The following is a 9,154-nucleotide window of genomic DNA, read 5'->3' as shown; positions in this document are numbered from 1 at the left end:
TCTGACCAGTACACATACCTAAATAATGTACATTAGAGCCCATTTCCTCTATTCTGTTTATTACAACATATGGTGCACTACTATATAAACATTTAAAAATATACTAAAAATGTTATAAATGGTGCAAAGGTTACATTAAAACAATATCAAAGATGGTTGACACAAACCCACTACCATTATAGTATGCTCCTTGCTTACAGACGAATTCGTTTACTGCCGTGGTCTTAGGAATGGAACTCCGTCGTTAAGTGAGGAGAGGCTATAATATGGAGGAACGCTGAACTCTAAGGGATTATAAAGGCTCATGAATTCAGGGAATTGGAGCATATATCCAATTCCCCAAGTTCAACAGTCCCTCACCAGCATCAAGGAACCTCCCTTGAAGGGCGGAGCTAAGCGAGATCCCAAGGCCTCATAAACAAATGCTTCATATGCTGGGTAACTAATGGGTTTCAATAATGTGGTCCTGAGCATTAGCTGGTATGTTGCAAATTGAACCAGCTTCAAATGCCTTCCTCAGTGTGTTTGACAGCTCTCACCACCCCTTCTCTGATGCTAAATATCACCATAAACATTCATTGCTATATTAAACCATGGTACTCATGGAAGTGCATGAAAAAAACTCAACACCAAACAACATACACATGTTCATCTGCTCTGGAACATGTCATATGTATACATTTCATTTGCCAACCTCCTTCGCTCATAATAAAGGGATACACTTATTATACAAGTGAAAGTAGATGGACCACAAATCTTTCAACTTATTTAACACTTTTTTCTCATTCTCGACTCTTCTTTCCCACCTTCATACCATATTCTTTGGTTAACAATCCTTGTATGCTTAGGTGTTGGTTCTTCATCTACTACTCTGCACTACACTACACCACACTGCACTCCACACACTAAGCTCCACTTCACTACTCAGCACTACACTACACTGCACTATACTATACTACACTACCCCAGTGTAAAGGCCCATAGTAACCACTCTAGTGCAGGAACTCATATTCACCACCCTAATTTAAGGGCCCATTCTAACTGCTTTATTGATGGGGCTAGGGCTCATACCACCAAGCGCAAGGGTCCATATTCACCACCCTAGTATAAGGGCCCATTCCACCTTAATAATGCTATGAAAGTTATCACTGCAAAGTAGAAGTTGAGCTTGTGGTAAAGGTAAAGTGAGTGGTCCAAGACACCAAAGATGGGGAAAGGTAGGTAGAATGTCCATGTTAAGTTCAGGCAGCAAGTGGTTACCTGAAAGCAATGCCAGATTTGGGGAGGGCCCATAGCCCTGCCAGAGTCAGTGAAGGGTGTCCCAATCATTTGGGATCCAAGTATGAGTCAGTCTCACTGATCACAAGATAGAAAATAATTGTATGGAGAGTGCCAGCTCCAAGAATACACAAAACCAGACTGAACCATGGTCACCTCCCCTGTGATAGGTAGACCTATTGCTCCTTAAGAATCGCTTCTTACCTGGTACAGAACACCAGAACTACCTCAGCTAGGCTCAGCAAAACCACCTAGTTAGACAAGAGCACTAAGCATTTCACTGTAGTTTAGCTAATAGTGGTGGTGAGTGAACTGACAAAAAACACCAAGAATCATACCACTCCTAAAAATCAGAGTAAAACTCCAGTAGTACTTCTGTTGTCAAATGGCCTGTGAGATAGGCACATGATGTCTCACAGGAGGGTCACCTGATATGCCCTTGATCCACTTTATCAGGTGGAGTGACCCAACCACCACCACAATATTGTGCCAACAATTATTATTATAATAAAAAAGAAGCGCTAAACCACAAGGGCTATACAGCGCTGCAGGGCAGGAAGGAAGCGAGGGTATCAGGTGGCAAAAGGAGATGGATGAGTAGTAGGTTATGGAGAACAGCAGGGCAGTGGATAGTGAAAGGGTAGAGGGCAGCAAGAGATTGAGGTAGAAAGGGCTGAGGGGAGTGCGAAAGGTATCATCAGGGTTTGTGGAGTAAATCAGTCATTGTCAAGAAGTCAATGAGAGTCAGGATTAAAGGAGGGTCCATCAGCAAGAAGGGAAGGTAAAGAGAGAGTAGTAGAGCAGAGACGACGTTGGAGGTAAATTCTGCGTGCTCGTTGATAGAGAGGAAAGTCTAACAGAATGTGGCTAAGCGATACTGGAACTTGACACTTCTCACAGAGGGGGGGCAGGGTGCCTCTCCATGAGATACCCGTGAGTAAGACTAGTGTGGCCAATGCGAAGGCGGGAGAGAGTAGTCTCCCAACCTCGGCACTGATGACAAGAAGACGGCCAGTAACCTATGCTCGGTTTAATAGAATAAAGTTTGTTACTGAGTAGAGTTGACCAACGTTGTTGCCAACGGGTGTGAAGGTGGGTAGCTATCACAGCAAAATAGCCCGGAAATGGAACACCTCTATATGAAATTGGTAGGTCATGTACTGCTGACTGTGCAGCAGTGTCTGCCTGTTCATTGCCCTGTATGTCAACATGACCAGGGACCCAACAAAAAACAATATCTTTATGCTTGGTAGAGATACGGCATAGCCAAAGTTGGATACAGAGAACTAGGGGGTGAGGTGTATAAAATTTCCATATAGCCTGTAGAGCACTAAGGGAGTCTGAGACAACCGCAAATGATGACACAGGCATAGATGCGATACGAATAAGTGCTGCAAGAATGGCATACAATTCAGCAGTAAAAATGCTAGCCGAAGATAGTAAACGCCCTCGCACGATGCTGTCCGGAAACATTGCTGCGAATCCGATGCAGTCAGAAGACTTAGAGCCATCTGTGTACACTGCGATGGCATGAGAATGAGAGTGGAAGTGATCAAGAAAAAGAGAGTGGGAAGCCACCGTAGGCAGTTGGGCTTTCGAGCAAGGGAGTGAGAAAGAACAGACCCGAACAGCTGGAACTTCCCAGGGGGGTAGAGAAAAGTGAGATGCTACGTGAACATATAAAGGTGGTAAATGAAGGGAAGACGAGCGAATGTAGGCGAAGAGAGAAGGGACGGAGCAAACAGGGACAGCGAAAAAAAATGTCTACTAGTATCAGTGACCATTCTATAAATGGAAGGATTGCAGAGATCGTGAGAGCGTACATAGTAGCAAAGGCAATGGGCATCACAGCGATCAGACAAGGATGGAACATTCCCTTCTGCATAGAGGCTCTCAACAGGGGAAGAGCGAAAAGCACCAAGGCATAAACGTAATCCTTGGTGATGGATGGGGTTAAGGCTAGAGAGAGAGTAGCAGGAGAGGCCGTTGAATAGATCTGGTCACCATAATCGAGTTTCGATAAAATGAGGGCTGAATGTAGGCGGAGAGTTCGACGATCAGCTCCCCATGAAAGACGGTTTTAAGAAAGAGGGTTTTAAGAAGGTTCAGCCGGCTGTGACAAGTTGCCTTCAGAGAGGTAATGTGAGGTTTCCAGGATAACCTACGGTCAAAGAGAAGGCCTAGAAACCTGACTGGATCACGTTCAGGGATACAGGAGCCATAGAGGTACAAAGGATGATTGAAGATGACAGACCGTCTAGTTACAATAATTTGGCGAGTTTTGGTACTGGAAAATTTAAACCCATGTGTGGTGGCCCAGCTGGAAACACGGTCGACTGCAAGCTGGAGAGAAACTGTAATGTGGTGACAGTCAGCGCCTACACAAGCAATAGCCAAGTCATCAACATAGAGTGAAGAACAAATGAGAAGTAGAGGGGCGATTGGTAAGTGTCATACGAGATCTTGTCGATACCGGGGCTTGTGAGTGACAACTCGAAGATGTCAGAACAGACTGAGGTGTTGAAGTAGGGACGTCTGAGCTCAGGACAGCAAAAGAATTAGACACAGTAGTGACTATGGGAGGGGTAACAACAGAGGAGGCTGCAGAAGATGGGACCCCAGAAGTGAGGGGATGTTTTGAGACATGAGATTAAGAAACATGGGGTAGTCTCCCTTCGAGGCAGAGATGAGAAACTGCCATAGCATAAGGGAGACCTTCTGCTTCTTTGAGGCAACGGATTTCACGCTCATTTAAGTAGACCTGGCAACAGTGAGAGTAAGAAGGGTGAGCCTCATGACAATTAAGGCAAGAGGGAGGTCGACTGCAAGACGTATTAGAATGGTCATCGGCACCACAGACTGGGCATTCAGCTATAGATCTGTAATATTTCGCTGGGTGACCAAAACACCAGCAATTTCTACACTGTTGCAGTGTAGGGATCACCTTTTGAACTTGTAACCGATGTCCTGCGACATAAACAGAGGACGGGAGTTCACGGGTGTCGAAAGTTAATCAAGCCACATTGCAAGGGTATCATCTCCACCCACGGGCAGGAAGGACATAAGTGTCTACTTTGAGGATTGGGAGATCCTGGAGTTCCAGCTGTTAAAAATGTCATTGCTACATGTCTGGAAATTCTGTTGGACTATGGTATGGGGCAGAATGACAGTACCACTACAAGAATTGAGAGAATGATGTTTTTTAATAGTGATAGGAATAGTATTGATATGCGAAAGGAGAAAAAGATCATGAGCTTGGGTAACATTCTGGACAGTAATGATGCGCGTACTGCTCGAGAGCATGAAATATCTCTACCAACACAGCGTAGGAGTGTTTTTCGTAGTTAATCCGTTCCTGAAGTTGCTACTATTAATGAAATCTACGATTTGCGAATCAATTTTCCCCATAAGAAATAATGTAAATACAATTAATCCGTTCCTGACACCCAGAAGTATTAAAACAAAAAAAATTTTTACATGAAATATACATGTAGTACATAAACAATACAATGGGAAATGATGAATGAAGCATTAACAGCATAACACTTACCTTTATTGGAGATTCTTCTTGGTGTATGGGAGACTGGAGGAGGAGAGAGATTGGATTGTTTATAGTTTGGAAGGGGAATTCCCTTCCATCAACACCTCAGGTACCATTTGCTTTTCTGGGGTTGCTTCTCTTCTCTGTTTCTTAATGCCACTAGGATCACCTTAAGAGTCACTGGAGTCCTGTCTCGCAAAATAACTGTGGAGAGAGCTCTGTTTCTGGCGTCTCTTTAACACTTCCCTAAAATGGCCCAAGACTTTGTCACTGTACATGTTGCCAACATGGCTTGCAACAACCTTGTCAGGGTGATGTTTCTCCATAAAGCTTTCCATCTTATCCCACATAGCAAAAATCTCTTTAATTTCTGAAGAAGGCACCTTCTTCCATCTCTCTTCCTCCTCCTCTGCAGCAAGATTCTGAGCTGCGATCTGTTGCTGTTCCTGCTGAAGCTCTTGCAGCTCCTCAGTGGTGAGCCCTTCATTGTCGTCTTTCACCAATTCTTCCACATCCTCCAAACTCACATCCAACCCCATGGAACTCCGCAGTGCCACAATTGATTTAACAACAGACATAGGCTCATCAGGGTCAGTGCCAAACCCTTCAAAATCCCTCTTGTCGACACAATCTGGCCACAATTTTCTCCAAGCAGAGTTCAAAGTCCTGGTAGTCACTCTCTCTCAAGCCATACCTATAAGGGTTATGCAATGGAGGATGCTGAAGTGTTCTCTCCAAAATTCCCTTAGGATCAAGTGAGTGTCTGTGGTCACAGTCAAGCACCTGTGAAACATTGCTTTGGTGTAGAGTTTTTTAAAGTTTGCAATGCCCTGCTGGTCCATGGGCTGGAGGAGACGAGTGGTATTCGGGGGCAAGAACTTTACTGTGATGAACCCAAACTCCTCGAAAATTAGGTCATCCAAGTTTGGAGGATTAGCAGGTGAATTGTCCATTACTAGCAGGCAATTGAGATCCAATTTCTTTTCCAGGAAGTAATTCTTCACACTAGGGCCAAACACTTCATTGAACCACTCGATGAAAATTTCCCTCATGACCCATGCCTTACTATTAGATTTCCAAAACACACACAATTTACTCTTCATAACATTGTTTTTCCTGAACACACTGGGATTTTCAGAATGGTACGTTAGTAATGGTTTCACTTTGAAATCCCCACTAGCATTAGCACAGAACATCAGCGTCAGCCTGTCTTTCATAGGCTTGTGTCCTGGCATTGCCTTTTCCCCCTGTGTAATGAAGGTCCTCTTTGGCATTTTCTTCCAAAAGAGGTCTGTTTTGTCACAATTGAACACTTGTTCAGGTTTCATTCCTTCAGCCTCTATGTACTCCTTTAATTCATGCACATAATTTTCAGCCGCCTTGTGGTCTGAACTGGCAGCCTCACCATGCCTTACCACACTGTGTATGCCAGTACGGTTCTTAAATCTCACAAACCAGCCTTTGCTGGCCTTAAATTCACTCACATCACCACTATTTTCAGGAAATTTCTTTACCAGATCGTTGTGCAACTGCCTAGCCTTTTCACAAATAATCGAAGTCATAAGAGTACATCTCCTGCATAAATGTTAAACCTAAAACCCAATCTAACTTTATTATTTTTTAAATACACTACCTAACAGAATACTCCATATGACTGAATGTACAACAATGCATGCAACCATATTACCTGTCTTTGTAATACTCACTTGTGCTTTATAGTAATCTGTTTACATAAATATTTTATCACTGATTTCATCATTGCTTAGTTAATCTTAAGTTAATTTTAAGCCAGCCCATAATGCTATGCATAGTATAAGTGGCTTTGGCATGCTGCTCTTATCTGTATTATTTTGTACCTCTGTATGTGTGCTCAAATTGTAAATAAATAAATAAATAAATAGTTTCTCATTTATCCACACCAATAATAACTTCTCAACCTCTTCGAGTACTGGTGATCTCATTTTTGTCAGCATAGTTACTCCCTTTGCAACAACAGCGTCCTTGATTTCCTTTTTCTTGGCCACTATGGAACATATGGTTGTGTAGGGTTTCTTATACATCCTGGCCAGTTCGGCCGCACTTGTGCCACTTTCATATTGTTCAATGGTGTTTTTCTTAAACTCAATCATATTTCTCACCTTCTTTACCACAGGTTTAGCACTAGGAGCTTTCTTTGGAGCCATGGTAGCTTATTTAGTACTTTTCTTTTTTTTTCAACAAGTTTGCCGTCTCCCACCGAGGAAGGGTGACCCAAAAAAGAAAGAAAATCCCCAAAAAAGAAAATACTTTCATCATCATTCAACACTTTCACCACACTCACACATTATCACTGTTTTTGCAGAGGTGTTCAGAATCCAACAGTTTAGAAGCATACACGTATAAAGATACACAACATATCCCTCCAAACTGCCAATATCCCAAACCCCTCCTTTAAAGTGCAGGCATTGTACTTCCCATTTCCAGGACTCAAGTCCAACTATATGAAAATAACCCTGAATCCCTTCACTAAATATTACCCTGCTTACACTCCAACAGATCGTCAGGTCCCAAGTACCATTCGTCTCCATTCACTCCTATCTAACACGTTCACGCACGCTTGCTGGAAGTCCAAGCCCCTCGCCCACAAAACCTCCTTTACCCCCTTTCTCCAACCCTTTCGAGGACGACCCCTACCCTGCCTTCCTTCCCCTATAGATTTATATGCTTTCCATGTCATTCTTTGATCCATTCTCTCTAAATGGCCAAACCACCTCAACAACCCCTCTTCTGCCCTCTGACTAATACTTTTATGAACTCCACACCTTTTCCAAATTTCCACACTCTGAATTTTCTGCATAATATTTACACCACACATTGCCCTTAGACAGGACATCTCCACTGCCTCCATCTCCTCGCTGCTGCATTTACCACCCAAGCTTCACATCCATATAAGAGTGTTGGTACTACTATACTTTCATACATTCCCTTCTTTGCCTCCATAGATAACGTTTTTTGGCTCCACATATACCTCAACACATCACTCACCTTTTTTCCCTCATCAATTCTATGATTAACCTCATCCTTCATAAATCCATCCGCCGACACGTCAACTCCCAAGTATATCTGAAAACAATCACTTCTTTCATACCCCTCCTCCCCAATTTGATACCCAAGTTTTCTTTATCTAAATCATTTGATACCCTCATCACCTTACTCTTTTCTATGTTCACTTTCAACTTTCTACCTTTACACACATTCCCAAACTTTATTTATTTATTTATTTATTTTCAATTTGTGCACACATACAGAGGTACAAAAAAATACAGGTAAGAGCAGTATGCCAAAGCCACTTATACTATGCATAGCATTACGGGCTGGCTTAAAATTAACTTAAGATTAACTAAGCAATGATGAAATCAGTGATAAAACATTAATGTAAACAGATTACTATAAAGCACAAGTGAGTATTACAAAGACAGGTCATATTGTTGCATTCAGTTAGGTAGTGATTCTGTTAGGTAGTGTATTTAAAAAATAATAAAGTTAGATTCGGTTTTAGGTTTAACATTTATATGATATTATTGTGAGAAACATTTAAGATATACAATTTATAAGGTTCAGTTATTCAGTATTTATTTGGTTTTGGGTGAGTAAGTGATCTTTGAGAAGAGACTTGAATTTATAATCAGGTAGTGTTTCTTTTATATTTACAGGTAATGAATTCCAGATTTTAGGGCCTTTTATGTGCATTGAGTTTTTGCATAGTGTGAGATGGACACGAGGAACATCAAAGAGTGATCTGTGCCTTGTGTTATGGTCATGTGTTCTTTGCAATTTTTCTTTAGAATCTCCCATAAGCACAGTATCATCAGCAAAAAGTAACTGTGTCAATTCCCATTTTGAATTTGATTCCCCATAATTTAATCCCACCCCTCTTCCGAACACCCCAGCATTTACTTCTTTTACAACCCCATCTATAAATATATTAAACAACCATGATGACATTACACATCCCTGTCTAAGACCCACTTTTACCGGGAAGTAGTCTCCCTCTCTTCTACACACCCTAACCCGAGCCTCACTATTCTCATAAAAACTCTTCACAGCATTTAGTAACTTACCACCTATTCCATATACTTGCAACATCTGCCACATTGCTCCTCTATCCACTCTATCATATGCCTTTTCTAAATCCATAAATGCAATAAAAACTTCCCTACCTTTACCTAAATACTGTTCACATATATGCTTCAATGTAAACACTTGATCTACACATCCCCTACCCACTCTGAAACCTCCTTGCTCATCCGCAATCCTACATTCTGTCTTACCTCTAATTCTTTCAATTATAACCCT

The sequence above is a fragment of the Cherax quadricarinatus genome, chromosome 83, assembly GCF_038502225.1.
Source record: "Cherax quadricarinatus isolate ZL_2023a chromosome 83, ASM3850222v1, whole genome shotgun sequence".
NCBI lineage: Eukaryota > Metazoa > Arthropoda > Malacostraca > Decapoda > Parastacidae > Cherax > Cherax quadricarinatus.
The sequence above is the reverse complement of the archived record's forward strand: the minus strand, read 5'-3'. Positions refer to the sequence as shown.